The following is a 23,901-nucleotide window of genomic DNA, read 5'->3' as shown; positions in this document are numbered from 1 at the left end:
CCACATAGTGGTCATTATACGCTAAACCACATAGTGGTCAGGGTATAATAAGTTTGATCGGCCAAAAAATGTGCCTATCAGAAATATTGATTTTAGACCCCATAAAATATATACCGATCGACTCAGAATCACCTCCTGAGTCGATCTAGCGCTTGGTGTCCGTCCGTCCGTCTGTCCATGTATTTGTTGTTCACAGGATTCCGGTGGCAATTATTAACCGATTTTGATGAAATTTGGTACAGGGAGTTTATTGGGCACAAGGACGAACGCTATTGAGAAATCGGATCAAATTTAGATATAGCTCCCATATATATGTATCGCCCGATTTCGACAAATGGGGTCACGTTGCGCGTTTTTTCAAACGGATCGTCACCAAATTTGGCAAAAGGTAATCTTTTCCATCGCCCTTCAAGTCTGCAAAATTTCATACAAATCGGTTCAGGTTTAGATATAGCTCTCATATATATGTATCGCCCGATTTTCCCGAATTTGGCCACAAAACCTTTATTTATCAACCGATCTTACTCAAAGTTGGCTAAAATAATCTTCTATAGCACTAACTATATGTGCAAAAAATCATCGAAAACGGTTCAGATATAGCTATAGCTCCCATATATATGTACCACCCGATTTTTATAAATTTGGCTATAAAACCCTTATTTATCAACCGATCTTACCCAAATTTGACTAAATGTAGTCTTCTATAGCACTAACTATATGTGCAAAAAATCATCGAAATCGGTTCAGATTTAGATATAGCTCCCATATATATGTATACCCCGATTTTCCCAAATTTGGCCATAGAACCCTTATTTATTAACCGATCTTACTAAAAGTTGGCTAGATCCAGTCCTCTATAGTACTAACTATATGTGCAAAATTTCATCGAAATCCGTTCACATGTAGATATAGCTCCCATATAAGTATCACCCGATTTTGAAAAATTCGCCCCTAATAACCTTATGGTTGACCATACAGGCCTCATTTCTTAACTGATCTTACTCAAAGCTTGCACAAGGTAACCTTTTGTGGTATTAATCAAACCCGCAAAATATTATGCAAATTGATTCAGATTTAGATATAGCTTCCATATATATGCATCACCCGATTTTCCCAAATTGGGCCATAGTACTCTTATTTATTAACCAATGTTACTCAAATTTCAAATTTTGATGTACTAGCCGATCGTACTTATACGTACTTGTAGCTCTTACATAAGAATATTGCTCGATTTTTACAAATTTGTATTTATTATCCACAATAATTTAACGATTTTCTCTTTTTTAATAATGGGCTCAATATCAACACAGCCAGTGTTGCTAGAAGTAGGGGAAATTCCCTATATGTAGGGGTTTTCTAATATTTAGCGTCTTGTAGGGACGTAGGTCCACAATGTAGGACATTTTCACTCAACACAATTTGTAATAATTTTTACATTTTGGTGGCTCTAGAGGAGGAAATTAGAAGCCGGTAAGGCTTGATCTTAACCAATGTGTGGTAAACTTTATTCCTGCACAGAAAAAAATTTCACAAAAATTTTTCCAATTAAAATTTTAATTGAGTTTTAAAAAATATTCAATTAAAAATTTATTGAATCAACAAATTTTTTAATTGAAACAAAAATCAATCACAAAAATTAATAGTATCAATTAATTTTTTAATTGGATCAATTAATTTTTTAATTGACCTTCAATTAATTTTTAATTGATACTATCATTTCTGTGATTGAAGACATTTCAATTAAAAAATTAATTGGATCAATTAATTTCGTGATTGAATCAGAAATTTTTTTTTTTTGTGTGTGTAGAGAATTTTGTCAACATATTATTTCTATAGAACATTTTGTCAAAATTGTATTTCTATAGAATTTTTTTTCAAAATATTATTTCTATAAAAATTTTTCTCAAAATTTTATTTCTGTGGAATTTTTTCTCAAAATTTTATTTCTATAGAATTTATTGTCAAAATTTCTATAGAAAAATTTCTCACAAAAATTTGTTTATAGAAACTTTTTCCAAAATTTTATTTTTATAGAGATTTAACAAAAAAGATTACTAATTTGGGTAAAATTCTACCAACTGTGGCAACCGTGGTGGTAATACAAATTTATATTCTAAGTTATATACGTTGCATATTCATGTTTTAAGATAATAAAGTACTTAGAACCATTTTTGTTTTGTACAATTTTTTTAAATTTAACGAAAAATATAGTAGGGAAAATTGTTTGGGAATGTATGGGAAAGTAGGGAACTTTTTTGTCCTTGTAGGGTAAACCGAACATTTTCCGTGGCAACATTGACTATGAGCTGTATTCAGATTGACACAAAGCACCCATAGACATGTACCCCTCAATTTTCTTAAATATGCAACTGCGGTTTATCTCCCAGACCTATATGTTACCCCACAGATGCTTATGATTACTAATTCTGTAATGGTGGGTTAGGGTATGATATAGTCGGCCCCGCCCGACTTTTCACTTTACTTACTTGTTTTTTTTTTTGTGTATCGATGAGTTTTATGAAACTTCTTTCGTTTACTGAATCGAAATCTCCTTTCACTCAATTGCAGTACTCGTATTGTACAATTCGATTCAAATTATCACATGATACGTATATAAACACCGATACTATTATCGATTTTCTAATTGAAATCATTTTATTTATGCTTTTGCTTCTGTTAAAACATGTACAAATCTAGATGAAAGCGTACATTTTTATTAATTTTTGCTTTAATTAATTATTAACAAAATCTTGACGAAAACGAGCGTACGCGTCAATTGAGTAGTGTTATCTGTCTTAATCAACGCCAAAATCATAGTACCGACCTTAGTATGTAAATTTTTGAATGTAAAATTTTATTTTAAATATGTAGGTTTTTTAGGCTTCCCGTATTTGAACAAAAACATTTTGTGTTGTTTCTCTGGAAATCTCTATTAATTTGGAAATTTCTATTTCGCTCTATCTCTCCCTTAAGTATTGATGGCTAATGGCATTGCCATGATGTGGTAATTTATATCGAATGTCAAGAAGGTGAGAGATGGAGTTATACCATGGTGACTTTGATTAATTTATTCACCTTGATATGTCATTCTGTATTTTCGGTTGTATACAAAATGAAGTGAGGAATTGCACTTCAAGATATTGAAAACAAGTAAACAATACGGTTGTTTTGTTCTCACTGAGTACAATATTTTTATGGATCATTCAGAAAATTGTTGCGCTGCTGTTTAGTTCGGAGTCGCTTATAAATGGAAATACCACCGGCAAGGTAAGAATGAATTTACTCGAGTTACGTCTCTTTTTTTTGCTTTAAAAAAGTGTATATCGTTAATCTACAGAATGCAAAAAAAGTCAGTCAGTAAACTATGTAAAGGGTGGTTAAATTGTAAGGGCCGATGTTGAATGTGAACCACACCTAACCGCCCAGTTTTTTCCGAATTTTATTTTACATTTCTCTATTTCAGTCTTACTAAATTTGAACCATGGAGAGATACACAATCCAACAACGTGTTAAATGGTTCCAAGAAATGGCAACATTGGATGATCAATTTTCGAAGAAAATCATCTTCAGTGATGAGGCATATTTTCACCTCAGTGGATTCGTCAATAAACAGAATTGCCGCATTTGGGCGAATGAGAATCCAAGAGTGATTGTCGAAAAACCAATGCACCCACAAAGAGTAACTGTTTGGTGCGGTTTATGGGCTGGCGGCATCATCGGGCCGTATTTTTCCAAAATGAGGCCGGTCAGGCAGTTACTGTGAATGGTGTTCGCTATCGTGAGATGATAACGAACTTTTTATGGCACGAATTGGAAGATATGGATGTGGACGATATGTGGTTTCAGCAGAACGGTGCCACTTGCCACACAGCTAACGAAAGAGTGGCTCTTTTGCGCAACAAATTCAATGGCCGTGTTATCTCACGTAATGGCGATGTCAATTGGCCGCCAAAATCATGTGATTTGACACCGTTGGACTTTTTTCATTGGGGTTATTTGAAAGAAAAGGTGTACGTCGATAAGCCAGTAACAATTCAAGAGCTAAAGGATGAGATAATTCGGCACATTAACGGTATAGAACCTCCATTAAGCCTCAGCGTCATCGAAATTTGGATCATAGGATGAAGGTGTGCCACCGAGGTCGCGGCGCCCATTTGGCCGATATTTTATTCCATGCATAATTGAGTAATACCAATATATCATAATAAAATAAAATTACAATAATTTCCTAAATAGTTTGTGTTTTATTCAAAATCAACATCGGCCCTTGAAATTTTAACCATCCTTTACTAAGAAGGATGTAAGTTATTTTAATATAATAATAATACAATAAACCACCAGAGAACTTGCTGCGCTCGTATGCTCATGGTGAATTTCCGATCCATATGGGAAATTCCTTGACTACTAAAAAGACTAGTGTCTACGAAGACGCATATACCAGAAATTTGAGGTTACGAACGGCCATCTTAAGTAATTTTCTATCTAAAGTAATGATACGCGGGTTGCCTTTTATGTGTCGGGATTGGCCAACTCTAGTCTTACAATCTGCATACTAACAGATCTATCGTAAAACATAACATTCTTCATATTATTCGTACCTCTGAAAGATGGGAGCCACCGTGGTGCACACACACACGGTCGCCTAAAATTTTGTCTACCTTTGAGAGGTGTCCAGGTATGAGAGGTTAATTTTAATGTGTTAATATAGCAAACGTCTCCAGACAACTGCCCATGTTTGGGAGGTGTCCGGTTTTCAGAGTGTCCAAGTTTGAGAGGTTTCACTGTATTTTGACTTTTTGTTTTGGAAATGTGACGGCATGTAAATGGCATTGAAACCCTCATATTTCTTGAATGAAATATACACAAAATAGATAATTTAGTTGTTCTGAAGAATAATTTGACGAAAAATGGGTCTGGAAAATGGATTTGTGTTTGTCCAAGATAATGACGCCAAGCATTCGTCCCATATTCTTGAAGAATACTTGATATACAAAACCAAAAAAATATTACCTCAAACTCCGAAGGGTTCGGACATGAATCCAGTTGAACACCTACAGGCTTATATCAAAACAAAGCCGAAGAACTTTAACAATTCAAGCAAAGAAACTCTCAAAAAACCTTATTTATATATGGAGCTGATTTCCCGTAGATTTGACGAAAACGAAAGCCCACTCAATGCCAAAGAGACTCCATGCTATAAAAAACGCTAATGGATACCATACAAAATATTAAAAACTTGCAATATTCAGTATTTTTATTTTTTTAGTGAACAAGTTTTTTTTTGCTATGCGAAATTAGCGTTTTTTTTTCAAATAGAAAATAATTATTCAAGTTTGAGAATACTTATAGAATATATTAATTATTATTTATTTGATATTAAAGAAAGATCGAATAAAACCAAAATATCTATTTTTTTATTTGGTCCCTAAATCGAAAATCGGAATTAATTTCTTTTTATTTTGTAGTTGGGATCTCAAGCTGTCATTTAAGGTATAATACATATATTTAGATGATATTTTTCATATCGTTTCATAAATTTATTTCACATTGATTGGTGTTCAACTTTTTTTGCTGACAGTATAACGATCAAGAATGAAATTTGTTTACATAAACCAAAAAAAAACGTAGTTAAACAAACTCTAAATGTAACTTATTTTTATTGCAAAAACAAATTATTTTTTGTGGTTAAATTTTATTATTTTTTCGAAAATTTCCACAGCCTAATTTTCCGTTGTTAATTATTTCTCAAATATTTTATGAACTAAACTTGGGTACAGTGATGCCAATTTGGTGCTTTTAGCACCAAATTTAGTGCTTTTTATACCTTTCACCACTACTGTGGTACAGGGTATAATAAGTTTGTGCATTTGTATGTAACGCCAAGAAGGAAAAGTCTGAGACCCATCGTTTAGTATACCGATCGTCTTAGAATTAAATTCTGAGTCGATTTAGCGATGTCGTCTGTCTGTCTGTCTGTCTGTTGATGTATTTTTGTGTGCAAAGTACAGCTCGCAGTTTTAGTTCGATTGTCCTAAAATTTGGTATGGGGTCCTGTTTCGGCTCAAAGACGATCCCTATTAATCGGTTCAGATTTAGATATAGCTGCCATATATATTTTTCACCGATCTGGTCATAATTGGCGTGTATATCAACCGATCTTCCTCAAATTCCGTACATCCCAATATTTTACGAGTCTCGAAAAACTTGCAAAATATCATCCAAATCGGTTCAGATTTAGATATAGCTCCCATATATAGCTTTCGCCCGAGTTACACTCCTTTGTCCACAGAGCCCGATTTAGTTGAAATTTTGCACAGGGAGTAGAATTAGCATTATAGCTATGCGTATCAAATTTGGTGGAAATCGGTTCAGATTTAGATATAGCTCCCATATATAGCTTTCGCCCGATTTACACTCATATGACCACAGAGGCCAATCTTTTACTCCGATTTAATTGAAATTTTGCACAGGGAGTAGAATTAGCATTGTTGTTATGCGTGCCAAATTTGGTGGAAATCGGTTCAGATTTAGATATAGCTCCCATATATATGTTTTTCTGATTTCGACAAAAATGGTCAAAATACCAACATTTTCCTTGTGAAATCGCCACTGCTTATTCGCTTAGTCCTTGTAAAATCGCCACTGCTTTCTGGCATTTTCATTTAGTGCTTTTGGTGTTTTTTTTTTATTTTGAACAGTATTAAGTTTAATTGATACAAAAATTTGGATTAGACATTCAAGAGCTTAAGAAACTCAACTTTATTGCCAAATATAGAATTTGATTGTTATGAAGGTGGTATTGATTATTATACCCTCCACCATAGGATGGGGGTATATTAACTTTGTCATTCCGTTTGTAACACATCGAAATATTGCTCTAAGACCCCATAAAGTATATATATTCTGGGTCGTGGTGAAATTCTGAGTCGATCTAAGCATGTCCGTCCGTCCGTCCGTCTGTCCGTCTGTCCGGCTGTCCGTCCGTCTGTGGAAATCACGCTAACTTCCGAACGAAACTAGCTATCGACTTGAAACTTGGCACAAGTAGTTGTTATTGATGTAGGTCGGATGGTATTGAAAATGGGCCATATCGGTCCACGTTTACGTATAGCCCCCATATAAACCGATCCCCAAATTTGGCTTGCGGAGCCTTCCGGAGCAGCAAAATTCATCCGATCCGGTTGAAATTTGGTACGTGGTCTAAGTATACGGTCTCTAACAACCATGCAAAAATTGGTCCATATCGGTCCATAATTATATATAGCCCCCATATAAACCGATCCCCAGATTTGACCTCCGGAGCCTCTTGGAGGGGCAAAATTCATCCGATCCGGTTGAAATTTGGTACCTGATGTTAGTATACGGTCTCTAACAACCATGCAAAAATTAGTCCATATCGGTCCATAAATATATATAGCTCCCATATAAACCGATCCCCAGATTTGACCTCCGGAGCCTCTTGGAGGAGCAAACTTCATCCTACCCGATTGAAATTTGGTACGTGGTGTTAGTATATGGTCTCTAACAACCATGCAAAAACTGGTCCATATCGGTCCATAATTATATATAGCTCCCATATAAACCGATCCCCAGATTTGACCTCCGGAGCCTCTTGGAGGGGCAAAATTCATCCGATCCGTTTGAAATTGGGTACCTGATGTTAGTATACGGTCTCTAACAAGCATGCCAAAATTGGTCCATATCGGTCCATAATTATATATAGCTCCCATATAAACCGATCCCCAGATTTGACCTCCGGTGCCTCTTGGAGGAGCAAAAGTCATCCGATGCGGTTGAAATTTGGTACATTTCGTTAGTATATGGCCTCTAACAGCCATGTAAAAATTGTCAAATTTTATTACTATAGAAAGTTTTGTCAAAATTTCATTTCTATAGAAAGTTTTGTAAAAAGTTTATTTCTATAGCAATGTTTGCCAACATTTTATTTCCATAGAAAATTTTGTCAAAATTTTATTTCTATAGAAAATTTTGTAAAAAATTTATTTCTGTAGAAAATTTTGTCAACATTGTATTTCTATAGAACATTTTGTCAACATTTTATTTCTATAGAATATTTTGTCAACATTTTATTTCTATAGAAAATTTTGTCAACATTTTACTTCCATAGAAAATTTTGTCAACATTTTATTTCTATAGAAAATTTTGTCAAGTTTTTATTTCTATAGAAAATTTTGTCAAAATTTTATTTCTATAGAAAATTTTGTCAAACTGAATTATATACGTATTTAATCGGCCTTTTTTGTTTAATATATATCCCTTATGGACTAACTTACAATTTAGAAGACAGTGTTAAAAAGTTTTACGATACCTTGCCATCGGCAAGTGTTATCGCAACCCAAGTAATTCGATTGTGGATGACAGCCTTTAGTAGAAGTTCCTACGCAATCCATGGTGGAGGGTACATAAGATTCGGCCTGGCCGAACTTACGGCCGTATATACTTCTTTTTTAATTAATAGTGTTTTTTGGGGTATTCTGTAGAAAAGTCTAGCGATGAGGGCCGAATTTTTGAACTTGATAAAAATGTCATTAAAAACGTTTGTATTAAATTCCCAAAAGCACGCACAACTGAAATAAGTAATAGACTCCTTCCATATATTAATATTTTGAAAGTTGAAAGACATTACTGATCCAAATGAATTGGATGAAAGCATTAAAACTAATCAATGTGTATACTGGAATAGCTGTTCATAACATAACACAAAATATTACAAATACATCTTCGGAAGATTGTTTGTTTGTTTTTTCTTTTTTTTTTTTTTTTAGTAGAGCATTTAATTTTCGATTTTGCGGTGGGAAGTGGTATGTTAGAATTTATAATATATTTTTTGTGCTTTTTGGCATTGGGGAGTTGGCAACACTGCGTGGGTATGTTATTCAATGACTGTACATATAAGTTCAAGATGAACTAAAGCAAAAGAACATATTCGTACGATTCGCAAAAAAAGTAAAAATGAATTAAAGTATGATTAAAATGGTCATGATTTGGCGCCAATGTTTTTTTTCTTTACATTTAGTTCGTTTTTTCTTCTATGAGAGGGTGTAATTTTGTGAGTTGTAGTTAAAAAGTACATAAGGGCATTAAATTTTCCTAGTTTTAAAATCGATTTGTGGTAATCTCAAAATGTGGACTATAATTTAGTTCAATTTTCGCACGACGCAGTTCATTGTTCTATAAAACAGTTTACTTTTTTTTCGGTGTAGGCCTTTAATCTGCCCATTTATCTAACATAGACTATATATGTGGAAGTTATTACAATTTAGTAGACAATGTTAAGAAAGTTTGAGGTACCTTGTCATCGGCAACTGTTATCACATCCCAAGTAATTCGATTGTGGATGACAATGTGAAGTAGAATTTTATACGCATTCCATGGTGGAGTATACATAACATTCGGTCTGGCCGTATATACCTTGTTATCATTTGAATTAATGAAAAATATATTCACAAGTCATTGGAATTAGTAACGCATCGTGTCAGCTACCCTCAAGTGCAAAATATTTTTAGTAAATATCGCTTTTCTTTACATTATACACACAATTATTATTATATTGGCTTCATGTCACATTTCTCATCCGCACACACACATACTCACTCAATAGCGTGCTCTTATTTTCTCTCTCTCTCTCTGTCTCCCTCTTTCTCCACCACTCTATACCTGGCAATGTCTTTTAATATAATGATGTTCGTTTCCGGTCATTTACTCGTACATCCGATTTGTATTAACGTCTGTCACTATGACATAGTATCCTAGATTCTTATTTTTTTTGTCTCACGATTTGTAGATGCCTTTCTTTCTATTTTAATTTTGCTTTTTGGTGTTTTTTTCTTGTTTGTTTTATTTTTCTATTCATGTTTGTTGGTATATCATTTTATTGAGTTCAGTACTTTTGTTTATGACCAAAGGGAGAGCTGTGGCATTACACAAACATTTCATGTATCCAACTTAGTCCCTAGAGATTTTTGCCTTGCGTTGGCTACAAAGTTTTCTAAGGAGTATGAAAGGAATTTTTATTTTGCTTTTATCTCCTTCTCTTCTCATATATGTGTTGAATTTAAGCAAGGACAATTTAATGCATTCCTTGTTTTGCATGCTTTTTTTTTTAAATCTTAAATTGTTTAGGTTTGTAAGCCTTCTACTACATATATTTAATTGTTACCTTCTTAGCTAATTAAATGTAGAAATATAAGACCAATAGTTGTGCAGCTGTTTAAAACTATTATTAGTCAGTGAAAATAAGAAAAATCGATTCATTAATCTAAGTTTATTTTTGGAACACAAATGTCTTTTAAATCAGTTTTGAGTACTTGATACTACGAAATAAAAACCTCAATTTATTTTTTTTATACCCTCCACCATAGGATGGGGGTATATTAATTTTGTCATTCCGTTTGTAACACATCGAAATATTGCTCTAAGACCCCACAAAGTATATATATTCTGGGTCGTGGTGGAATTCTGAATCGATCTGAGCATGTCCGTCCGTCTGTTGAAATCACGCTAACTTCCGACCGAAACAAGCTATCGACTTGAAACTTGGCACAAGTAGTTGCTATTGATGTAGGTCGGATGGTATCGCAAATGGGCCATATAGGTCCACTTTTACCTATAGCCCCCATAAAAACGGACCCTCAGATTTGGCTTGCGGGTCCTCTAAGAGTAGCATATTTCATCCGATCTGGCTGAAATTTGGTACATGGTATATCGTCTCTAACAATCATGCAAAAATTGGTCCATATCGGTCCATAATTATATATAGCCCCCATATAAACCGATCCTCAGACTTGAACTTCGGAGCCTCTAAGAGGAGCAAAATTCATCCGATCTGGTTGAAATTTGGTACATGGTGTTGGTATATGTTGTTTAACAACACACAAAAAAAAATTTTCTGATTCAATCACGAAATTAATTGATCCAATTAATTTTTTAATTGAAATGTCTCCAATCACGAAAATGATAGTATCAATCACAGTTTTAATTAGTCATAGAAAAAATTCTTGATTAAAATATTAATTGATTTCATTAGCAAATTTCAATGAATTTTTTAATTGATTCAATTAAAAATTTAATTGATGTTGATTGTAAAACTCAATTAATTTTCTAATTAAGAAATGTAACTATTTTCAATTAGTTTCTGAATTGGTTTTTTTGGATTAACAATTGATTGTTTGAAATATATTTTTAATTAAAAATTAAAAAATATTCATCTTTAACTGACTTAGTCTTCCGAATTTGACTAAAAAGTTATTAGTATCAATTAATGTTTTAATTAAAAAATTTTAAATTTTCAATCATCGACTTAATTGACTTAATATTTCTATCTTGATTAAAAAGTTAATTGTATCAATTAATTTATTAATTGAAATTTTTCAACTTCAATTAACTTTTTAATTGGAAATATTTTGGCGATATTTTTTTCTGTGAACCATGCAAAAATTGGTCCATATCGGTTGATAATTATATATAGCCCTACATGGTGTTAGTATATGGTCTCTAATGACCATACAAAAAATGGTCCACATCGGTCCATAATGATATATATAGCCCCCATAAAAACCGATCCCCAGATTTGACCTCCGGTGCCTTTGGAGAAGCAAAATTCATCCGATCTGGTTGAAATTTGGTACGTGGTGGTGGTATATGATATTTAACAGCCATGCCAAAAGTGGTCCATATCAGTCCATAATTATATATAGCCCACATCAATAGCGTAGCTAGACAATTTTCCTAAGGGGGGCTATAGCCCCCCTAGCTGAAAATTTATAGACTGAACTTATAGGTTCAATTAATGTTTTATTTCATAAAAATGAATAACAATATAGGCATCAAAATAACTCGACAATTAATTTATAATAAAGCAACTAAAAGTAGTTCCACACTCTTCCCAGCAAAAAAATTGGGAGTTGTTCTAAAGGCACAACTTTAAAAGCACTTCCAAAAATGTCCTCACAAAGAAGTTAATTATTTTAACTACACAGGAAGTTTTTTACTCCATTTTTTTTCATATTTTAATGCGTTATTTTTTGTTTTCTTAAAAAAAAGTAAGAATAAATAAAATGGTAAATTTTGCCACAAAAATGCTAAATTCATTATAGAAATTTTTGTAGAATTTTTGAAAATATTCGAGGGAAAGCGTTTCAAACAAGCGTTAGAATGCGTTAAAAATCATAAAAAAATATGCATTTTTTTGTATATTTATAACAAAATTTTTTAATTCACATTCAAAACACTGAATTCGGGTCACACCTTAAGAAGTGATGCAAATTCATTGCAACGGCTGCTGAAACGGTGGACATTCGTTCTATGACAATTTCATATTACATTCATCGCTTCTCCGCCAATTTTGCACCACTTCCGGACCCAAAAAGAACATTTTCACTTCTTTTTTGGCTACGCTTTTTTGCAGCATTATTAAGTTATTAATTTATGAAAGAATAGTTTTAATATCAATTACTATTTTTTAATTAAATTGACTAAACCAGACTAAATAAAATAATAAAGGAGCTTTAGTTATTCAACTAAATCAAAAGTGCAACCACAGCTTTATTTTATAAATATCAGATTTTAAACATTACCATCGGCAACTGCTGCCACAACCAAAGTAATTCGATTGTGCATGAAAATCTTTAGCGGAACTTTGTGCGGTTGTATATACTTGTTTAATTTATATAAAAATGTAAAATCGTAAATAGGTTTTCAAATTCTGGGGGGGGCTAAAATTTTTCTGGGGGGGTTTAAGCCCCCTCCCCAGAGGCCTTCCTACGCTTATGGTCCCCATATAAACCGATCCCGAGATTTGGTTTTAGAGCCTCTTGGAGAGCAAATTTCAGCCGAGTCAGTTGAACTTTGGTACATTGTGGTAGTATATGGTCGTTAACAACCATGCCTAACTAGGTCCATATCGGTCTATAGTTATATATAGCCCTCAGATAAATCGATCCCCAATCACACAAAAATTGGTCCATATCAAGTTCATATTTGTATATAGCCCCCATATAAGCGACCCCCATATTTCAATTCTGGCTCTCTACCACGCATGGACTAACTCACAACTTAGAAAACGATGTTAAGAAGTTTTAAGATACCACAACCCAAGTAATTCGATTGTGGATGACAGTCCTTAGTACAAGTTTCTATGCAATCCATGGTGGAGGATACATAAGATTCGGCTTGGCTGAATCTTTTTTGTATCAATAATTGCTGCACTTAACAAATAATTACGCTGGATTTTGTAATAACAGAAATTCTCTAAATGTGTGAAAATAATCGACCTGTTTTCTAAGTGAATTTGTAACATTAGACAGTCACCATACCTAACGTAACCTATCTACTGTTGAGACTATGACGGTTCAATGTCACACAGAATTTTATTTGTTTTAATGGGCTGTTTGGTTCAATGTATACACTGTCTTTACTTTGACAATTTTTCCGAGCCAAAGATGCGGAGAATACAAGTAAGGTTACTTTTAAGACACAATTTGGGTTTTGTGTACTTGCTTCTAGGAAGTAAATTTAAATTTTTCGCTTTCTCAGCTTGTTTTCTTCATATGCTATCAAAGACCTTTAAAAACGAGTTAGCGACAACTTTATTTTCCAAATTAAGACTCAACTTCCAGTAGAAATTATGCTATGTTTCAAGTAAAAAAGTCTTTAAAATAAAGTGTTGAAAAACATGTCTTATTTTTCAAAGATTTTTTGCTTTGTAGTCAAAATGCAAAAAGACAACAAATTTAAAGACAATTTCATTAAATTTAAAGAATTTTTGCTGAATTATTAAAGTCAAGTTGACCTTAGCCCAAACATTTTTTCTTTCATGTTATGATACCCATTTTTAAGTCAAATCACTTAATTATAAGGACAATACGACTTCATTGAAAGTTTATAGACTTTTCGATAAGGAAAAAAACTTTATATTAGAGAAATGCGTCTTCTATGCTAAGCAAAATTTTCATTCGTATTTCAAAGACATGAAATCTTTGACCTCACGACAATATTTTTTTCAGTGTATGTATCTGAAAATCGCTCGATTTATAGAACAAAATATATCTAAAGCTGAGCCTAACTTTTTGCTGATTTTTAGGGGGTTTATTCAGAGGATTATCTTGTGCCAAATTTCATGGGATCCACAGAATTGGACCATCGTTTAAGAATCTTGGTATTGATTCCAACCAAAAAAAATGTTTTTACTCCAAAGCTAGGATTTGTACTAGCTTAAATCAGGAGAATCACATAATGTTTCGCATTTTTTATTTTGTTCTTGATATATAATAAAGCTGTTCACTATATTTTCTTTTTTTCACTGAAAAATATGTCCTTAAACATGCATATTTCAATGTGTGTGAAGATAAATTCGAATTTGAAATTTGCAGCAAAAACTTAGCCGATACACAAACCAGCACCAAAAATGTGAACCCTCTATGGCACTAAAGCCAATTTAACTCTATTTTAGTTCATGGAAATATTATGTGTTGAGAAAGTTTCCTTGACTGTAACAATTTTTTGCATACGTATCCGTGTCTCCCACAAACTAGTTCAAAATTTCTTAACATTTGTAAATTTTACCAAAAAACGCGACCATCTTGAAATTCGTATGGCACTAGAGACATTTTGGCAATTTTGAACTCCAATTTTTTTCCTTCAAACTACGAAATTTTCTTTAACAAGTGGAAAGCAATAATTAGGTGTAACAACTTTTCTGGCATTTTTCGAAAAATATTCACTTATTTTCTAAAATTAACCTCAAATTTCTACAATTAATAAAAATTATCCTTCCTAGTGGGTTCAATGTTGTTTTTTTTTTTGAGTCTATCTATCTTTAATCTAGGCTCTATAAAATTAAAATTAGGAAACAGAGCTTGTTTATCAAATTTTCATTCTCTGTTTGCGATTTGTTAACAAAGCTATTCATGTATAAATAAAAGTCAGTTAAAACAGATACTTCAAGGTTAACCATATTTTCTTCTTTAAAAACCAAACGATGCAAAAATGCAAAGACCTTAAAATAAATTTTAGCGAATATTTGAATATTTTTTTTTATATTTAATCCAAAGATTCAATATCTTAGTTAATTTAAATATCATTTCTTTAAATCAAAAATGTTTTTCTTAACTTTAGGAAATATTTGCCTTAGTTCTAAGATGTACGACTTCGGCGAAGATACACAAATTTCAATGATTCGTATCCTAAATTGAAGGAAGTAAAATTTTAAGGCAAAGCTTATGAACTTTTTATACCCTCCATCATAGGATGGGGTATATTAACTTTGTCATTCCGTTTGTGACACATCGAAATATTGCTCTAAGACCCCATAAAGTATATATATTCTGGGTCGTGGTGAAATTCTGAGTCGATCTAAGCATGTCCGTCTGTTGAAATCACGATAACTTCCGAACGAAACAAGCTATCGACTTGAAACTTGGCACAAGTAGTTGTTATTGATGTAGGTCGGATGGTATTGCAAATGGGCCATATCGGTCCACTTTTACGTATAGCCCCCATATAAAGGGACCCTCAGATTTGGCTTGTTGAGCCTCTAACACAAGCATATTTCATCCGATCCGGCTGAAATTTGGTACATGATGTTGGTATATGGTCTCTAACAATCATGCAAAAATTGGTCCACATCGGTCCATAATTATATATAACCCCCATATAAACCGATCCCCAGATTTGGCTTGCGAAGCCTCAAAGAGAAGCAAATTTCATCCGATCCGGCTGAAATTTAGTACATGATGTTGGTATATGGTCTCTAACAACCATGCAAAAATTGGTCCATATCGGTCCTTAATTATATATAACCCCCATATAAACCGGTCCCCAGATTTGGCTTGCGAAGCCTCAAAGAGAAGCAAATTTCATCCGATCCGGCTGAAATTTGGTACATGATGTTGGTATATGGTCTCTAACAACCATGCAAAAATTTGTCCACATCGGTTCATAATTATATATAGCCCCCATATAAACCGATCCCCAGATTTGGCTTGCGAAGTCTCCAAGAGAAGCAAATTTCATCCAAGCCGGTTGTAATTTGGAACATGGTGTTAGTATATGATCTTTAACAACCGTGCCAGAATTGGTCCAAATCGGTCCATAATTATATATAGCCCCCATATAAAACGTTCTCCAGATTTGACCTCCGGAGCCTCTTGGAGGAGCAAAATTCATCCGATCCGGTTCAAATTAGGCACGTGGTGTTAGTATATGGTCGCTAACAACCATACCAAAATTGGTCCAATCACACAAAAATTGGTCCATATCGGTTCATAATCATGGTTGCCACTAGAGCCAAAAATAATCTACCAAAATTTTATTATACATATAAGTTAGCTTTAAGATTATAGTTTTTAATAGTAAATTAAGCAACATACTATTATTGTAATTGGTCATAATTTCCTCTCTTACTCTGAATTTAACTTTGTAATTATTTTAGGCCTGTAGGGCTTTTCGATTACTAATGAAATAAATGAAATGAAATGAAATGAAATTTTATTTCTATAGAAAATGTTGTCAAATTTTTATTTCTATACAAAATTTTGTCAATGTTTTATAAAATTTTTATAAAATATTTGGTTAAAATTTTATTCGGTTCATAATAAAATTTTCATAATTTTCAAAATTTTATTTCTATAGAAAATTTTGTCAAAATTTTATTTCTAAAGAAAATTTTGTCAAAATTTTATTTCTAAAGAAAATTTTGTTCAAATTTTATTCGGTTCATAATCATGGTTGCCACTCGAGCCACAAATAATCTACCAAGATTATATTTCTATAGAAAATTTTGTCAAAAGTTTAGTTCTATAGAAAATTTTGTTAAAATTTTATTTCTGTAGAAATTTTTGTCAAAATTTTCTTTCTATAGAATATTTTGTCAAAATTTTTATTTCTATAGAAAATTTTGTGAAAATTTTATTTCTATAGAAAATTTTGTTAAAATTTTATTTCTGTAGAAAATTTTGTCAAAATTTTATGTCTACTTTGTCAAACTGAATTATATAAGTATTGGATCGATCTTTTTTGATTTAATATATACCACGTATGGACTTACATACAATTTAGAAGATGGTGTTGGGAGATTTTAAGATACCTTGCCATCGGCAAGCGTTACCGCAACTTAAGTAATTCGATTGTGGATGGCAGTGTTTAGAAGAAGTTTCTACGCAATCCATGATGGGGGGTACATAAGCTTCGGCCTGGCCGAACTTACGGCCGTATATACTTGTTTAAATTAAAATTTCTTTATTTTAAAGAAATTTATCCTTAATATTGTGTAAATCTTAAATCTGTGATATTAGGTCAAAATTTTTTTAGTGGAGTATTATTTCTTCAAATGAAAAATATAAACCTTCACTCAAAAAAAAGTTTACTTGGATCCAAAGATTTTGACCTTCCCTTTAGGATTTTGGTATTGATTTCAAGCCAAAGATCCGTCTTTTTATCTAGGATCAATAACATAAAATTCAAATTAAGATACTGATCTCATTTATCAAATTTCCATTCTCGTTTTGCGTTATATTAATAAAGCTATTCACGTATAAACGAGTTTGAAAGTCCAAATTGTGACAGATACTTCACAGTAAAAAATGTCTTCTTAATTCAAAAAAAAAAAAATTGAAGCAAAGATTATAAATTTTATTATTTATTATTATTTATTTTGTAAATTTATTTTGTTATCTTTAATATCACGTAAATATTTTTGTCAGTGTTTGCATTACAAAAATTGACCTACATTTCAAAGATGACTATCCTAAATCCAAGGACACACACATTTTGTGAAGCACTGAACATGCAAATTCTTTTAATTTAAATTGTAATTATATCAAAGTAATGTGTCCTTAATATTTTATAATTTTTTGTCTTTAAAGTACGGTTATATAAACGTGGTGTCAGGGTAATTATTTTGCCTAAATTCAATACCCTTAAAGAAAATTTCATAGTTTGAAAATTGGAAAAGTCTCTATTTTGTGGCAGACACGAATTTAGTAAATCTTTATGCTTCATTTGTGTATAATTTTTTCCTCTGTTTTAATTAATTTAACTAACGCAGGCAAACAATTGGTAATGTCATGGAAACTTTCTTAAAACGTAATAATTTCATGAACTAAAATAGAATTAAATCGGCTTTAGTAAAATATAGGGTTCATTTTTTTGAGTGTATTTTACGATCTCTGCCCTGTGAGCAATAAATAGATGGTCAGTTGCAATCATATCAAGGTTTACATTGACTCACGAAGTAATTATTAATCGATAACTTTTGCAGAAAATAAAAAAATTATAACAGTTTTACATTAAATACTTATTATATAAAAATTCTGTTAATTATGAAATTAATTAAAAACAAGTATAAACGGCCGTAAGTTCGGCCAGGCCGAATCTTATGTACCCTCCACCATGGATTGCGTAGAAACTCCTACGAAAAACTGTCATCCACAATCGACTTACTTGGGTTGTGGTATCTTAAATCGTTTTCTAAATTGTGAGTTAGTCCATACGTGGTATATATTAGAAAAAAAGGTATGTGAAGGTAAGTCTACAAATAATTACGAATCGATATAGACTTTTGCACGGTACGTAGAGAGCCAGAATTGAAATATGGGGGTCGCTCATATGGGGGCTATATAAAATTATGAACTTGATATGTGCTAATTTTTGTGTGATTGGGGATCGATTTATCTGAGGGCTATGGAGCCAAGAGGCTCCAAAACCAAATCTCGGGATCGGTTTATATGGGGGCTATATATGATTATGGACTGATATGGAGCACTTTTGGCATGGTTGTTAAATACCATATACTACCACCACGTACAAAATTTCAATCAGATCGGATGAATTTTGCTTCTCCAAAAGGCACCGGAGGTCAAATCTGGGGATCGGTTTATATGGGTGCTATATATAATTATGGACTGATATGAAGCATTTCCTGCATGGTTGTTGGATACCATATACTAACATCACGTACCAAATTTCAACCGAATCGGATGAATTTTGCTCTTCGAAGGGGCTCCGGTGGTCAAATCTGGGGATCGGTTTATATGGGGGCTTAATATAATTAAGGACCGATTTCGACCAATTTTTGCATGGCCATTAGAGACCGTATACTTACACCATGTACCAAATTTCAGCCGGATGGGATGAAATTTGCTTCTCTTAGAGGCTCCGCAAGACAAATCGGGGGATCGTTTTATAATTGGGCTATATATAATTATTGACCGATGCGGACCAATTTTTGCATAGTTGTTAGAGACCATATACTAACAACATGTACCAAATTTCAGCCGGATCGGACGAAACTTTCTTCTCTTAGAGGCTCCGCAAGCCAAATCTGGGGATCGGTTTATATGGGGGCTATATATAATTATGGACCGATATGGACCAATTTTTGCATAGTTGTTAGAGACCATATACTAACAACATGTACCAAATTTCAGCCGGATCGGACGAAACTTTCTTCTCTTAGAGGCTCCGAAAGCCAAATCGGGGGATCGGTTTATATGGGGGCTATATATAATTATGGACCGATGTGGACCAATTTTTGCATTGTTGTTAGAGACCATATACTAACACCATGAACCAAATTTTAGCCGGATCGGATGAAATTTGCTTCTCTTAGAGGGTCTGCAAGCCAAATTTGGGGGTCCGTTTATATGGGGGCTATACGTAAAAGTGGACCGATATGGTCCATTTGCAATACCATCCGACCTACATCAATAACAACTACTTGTGCCAAGTTTCAAGTCGATAGCTAGTTTGGTTCGGAAGTTAGCGTGATTTCAACAGACGGACGGACGGACGGACGGACATGCTCAGATCGACTCAGAATTTCACCACAACCCAGAATATATATACTTTATGGGGTCTTAGAGCAATATTTCGATGTGTTACAAACGGAATGACAAAGTTAATATACCCCCATGGTGGAGGGTATAAAAAGGAAAAATTTCGATTAGTCAAGTGTCCACTTATTTATGCACAGACTGTATTTGTTTTAGAATTAAGTAATAAATTTGCTCATAAAATACACTGAAAAAAATATTTTCGTGATATTAAAGTTTACGAAACCTAAATTTTAGGATGCGAAATTTACAAAATATTAAGGCCAAATTTCTTTAAAATAATGACATTTTAATTAAAATAAAGTTTACAATCTTTGCTCCAAAAATTTGTTCTATTAAATTTAGGACACACATTTTGTAAATTTGCGTTCCTCCGTTAAAGTCGAATGTCTTTGAACTAAGGCTAATTTTCCTTAAAGTAAAGAAACACATTTTTGATTAAAAAAAATTGTCCTTAAATTAAATGAAATATTGAAACTTTAGATTTAATATAAAAACGCTTCAAATATAGGATTTAGCGTCTTTGGTTTAAAGTTTTTTTTTTTTTTTTGAATTAAGAAAACATTTTTTACTTTGAAGTATCCGTTGGAATTTTAAGCTGGCATCTGTTTGTACGTGAGTACCTTTATTAATAAACCGCGAAAAGAGAATGACAATTTGATAAATGAGATCTATATCCTAATTTTAATTTTATTGGTCCTAGATTTAAAGCTAGATAGGTCGCTAAAAAATTTATTTATTTTAAAGAAGCCGTATCTTTGGATCGGAATCAATACCAAAATCCTTAAAGGAAGGTCAAAATCTTTGGATCCAAGTAAAATTTTTTTTGAGTATAGTTGATAATTTGAAACCCCGATTTCTTTTTTTTTTTTCAATACATAATTTGTTATGTGTGTGTATACATATATGTTGGTTAATTTATTTTGTATGCGTGTTGTCTTTGTAAACAAAAATGTTTATTAGAATTGGTGAGTTGCCAGATTGCTACCTGTTTTATTATTACAATTACCCTTATCTCTTAACAAAGAGATGTCTCAAGACGCCTTGTGACCCAGTGCTTCGAAACAGCCTTAAGGGTGGTAGCGAAAACGTTGTCGGTTAGAAAAGATGAATATTTTAATGTTTTATGAGCTTTCTTTATTAGGTTTTATATATGTGTGTGTGTTTTTTTTTTACAATTTTCCTGGCCTTTGATCTTTTGTAGGTTGGTTCGTTGTTTGGTAGTTTGGTTGATTGTTGAATTATTTTCAGATTTACTAATCTATAGCCATATGTTGTGATACTGATGGTGGATTTGATGTTGATAGTGGTGGGTGTATGAGATAGTCAGTAATAGACATATATCTCAAAAGGATATGAACGCCACCCGTTTCTTTATGTTTTTTCCTTCTTGAAGTTTTTTTTTACAAAAAAAGGCATTTTAATCAAACATTTGGATTATTCTCCTTTGTGAAGGCTTAGACTAGACTCTCTTTTCTTTCTTTCTATTCTTGTATAATTTTTTTCCAATTTCATTTGTCCTAATACCCAACATAGGCAAAGTTTCTATGTGTCCTAGTGAATTTTATGCTTTCACCAAACTCTAGCTGCTATTCTTAGCATTCAGTTGGTATGTTCAAGTATGAGAAAATGAAACGAAAAAAAAACAACAACAACAAAAGAATATAAAAAGACTTTTAAAAGATGAGAATGTGTAGGCCATATAAGTGAGCAGAGGGGTGCAAGTGGCTTTGTGTAGCCTTTCAGCCGACTTTAAAGCGATGCCAAACTGGGGCATTTGTCACAACAAAACTAGCACAAATTCATAAGAAATACAAGTTCTGTCACTTCAAAGTCAAATAGCAGATATATCCAAGTTTAGTTTATATATAAATTCGAGCAGACACTTTTCACACACTTTTCACTTTTGTTATTTATTTATTTAGATATTTTTTTGGTTTAAATACCCTTTAATTTTTTCATGCAATTTTTTTTGTTTATACAAGGGGTTTTTTTCAAACGTCTTATCCTCACAAACTTACAGCGCGTAATAAATCTCTCAGCAGTAGGCTTTAACGAAGTTGCACAGCCACAATATGGCCAACAGTGTAGCACACAGCAGCAACATTAAAACCCAATAGGATTTTATGGGCCAAAATCTCTGCAAAATATGCTACAAGAGACAAACACATGGGAAAAAACCAACATCACAATAACAACAACAACCACCACATTAGTAGGCAGTTAAAGTCGCTCAAGCAAATAGAATGGGAGAGGAAATAGTAGAACAGAAAGCTTTAAGAGTGCTCTTCTTAAAGTTGAGGAAATGGTACTCAAGATTTTACTGTTGTTATGCTACTGCTACTGCTGCTGCTGTAATGTTTGCTGTTATTCTTTTTAGTACATTGTGCTCTTTCCCGTATGCATGTAATTGGTGTTGTTGTTTTTGTTTTGTTTACCAAAGTAACTCTTCGAGAATGTGTGTTCTGTTTTCTCTTGCAAAGTTACTCTTACTCCTATATCTCTATTACACTCATACTCTCTTCATGAAATACTCTCATTTTATGTGCCCCCCCCCATTAGTGAATACGCTTAACGGAAGTTACAGAATCCACGAATGTTGATACAAGTGTACGTATGATTCTCCTTCGGCTTGTGAGTGTTGGTATTTTTATGCTAAACAGGATCAGGGTGTGGTGAGTACACACACGCACACACATGCATAGTTATTGGAGCATTGTACGTTTAACACACATTTCCAACATTCTTGTACACAAACAGCTAAAGAAGAAGAAAAAAGCTTTACACGTATTTGCCTTCTTAACATAATCCTGGCGTTAGGTTCTCCCCCACCCTAAACACCATTTCACCACTCGATTTTTTTTATAGGATACATTAGTTCCTCTTACTCTAGCATCTAAAACCCAGCGTATTAATCCTCATCACCACCACCATTTCCATCATCATCATCACCACTAGGGCTATATTCATTTACTTTGGTATACCTTTTTTTGGGCCTTCTTTTTGCCCAAATTAACTAAGGCTGTAACTTTTTTCCATCGCTTTTTTCACTAAAGATATTCACCGTTTTTCTTGTCAGGATACCTTTTTCGACTTTCTCAGTATCTCTTTTTTCTTTATCAGATACAAGAATTTTCAAAATTTTCTTTTTCTTTTTATATTCAAATCATTTCTTGCTTTTCCAAGCCTTTTTTTTCACTTTTCACCCAAAACAAATTTATTTTTTCCAATTTTTTATCTAATTATATTTCTTTAAATTTTATTTGGTAGAAAAAAATGTATGTGTTTTTTTTCTTGTATTTTTTTTTATTCAAATATCTGCAAACTTTTACGCAAAAACTCTTTAGCCGCTAAACAACCGTACACGTCAACTGTCTCCACCTGACTGAAAATCAATGTAACCGTATCAGAGATACATGGGCAGGAAATAGCGAACGAGAGAGCACTTTTTGGGATGCTGCAAAGAGCGCATAAAGAGCTTTCTCATAGTTTTAGAACACAATTGGCACATTGACTGCTGTGTGATGGCATTCTGTTGGCAAAACATATCCTAAGCTTTTATTGTTTACCATATTTCTTTGTTATGATTTCCACCTCATTTCGTGTTATGGTTAGAAAAAACGACACTCTCATTAAGTTTTATGTTAGCATACTCTCTGTGCTTTGCTCCTCTCCGTCATACGATTAACATATGATGCATTTTCATTCGTTTAAAAACACTAGCTGACAAAAAATCACAAGGTAGAAAGGGAGAAATGGGCAGAAGTTTTGAAATAATCACCATAAAGTAAATACACAATACAATTATTGTAAATAGGAGGGTGGCGAGGCTAAAATTTGTTCTAATATGTTAACTTAACTTGAAAACAAGTATATACGGCCGTAAGTTCGGCCAGGCCGAATCTTATGTACCCTCCACCATGGATTGCGTAGGAACTTCTACTAAAGGCTGTCATCCACAATCGAATTACTTGGGTTGCGATAACACTTGCCGATGGCAAGGTATCGTAAAACTTTTAACACTGTCTTCTAAATTGTAAGTTAGCCCATA

General features: G+C 33.0%; 1 protein-coding gene across 21 annotated transcripts in view; it reads right to left on the bottom strand.

Annotated features, from left to right (window-relative positions):
• The window catches only part of GluClalpha (glycine receptor alpha 1), a 279,772-nt gene extending 256,551 nt beyond the window's left edge, over positions 1-23,221 (bottom strand). For 16 of the 21 annotated variants that reach the window (XM_075290785.1, XM_075290798.1, XM_075290788.1 and 13 more), the window contains exon 1: positions 22,835-23,221. The gene's annotated coding sequence lies outside the window, so the exon portion shown is untranslated. Of the gene's footprint in view, positions 1-20,838; positions 20,861-22,824 lie in introns of those variants that run through there. The other 5 variants (XM_075290779.1, XM_075290783.1, XM_075290778.1 and 2 more) reach the window with 4 other exon arrangements.
• Between the last annotated feature and the right edge of the window lie 680 nt (positions 23,222-23,901).

This window comes from Haematobia irritans, chromosome 1 (assembly GCF_050003625.1).
Source record: "Haematobia irritans isolate KBUSLIRL chromosome 1, ASM5000362v1, whole genome shotgun sequence".
In the NCBI taxonomy this organism is placed as follows: Eukaryota; Metazoa; Arthropoda; class Insecta; order Diptera; family Muscidae; genus Haematobia; species Haematobia irritans.
Note: the sequence above shows the minus strand (reverse complement) of the source record. Positions and strands in the feature narration are given on the sequence as shown.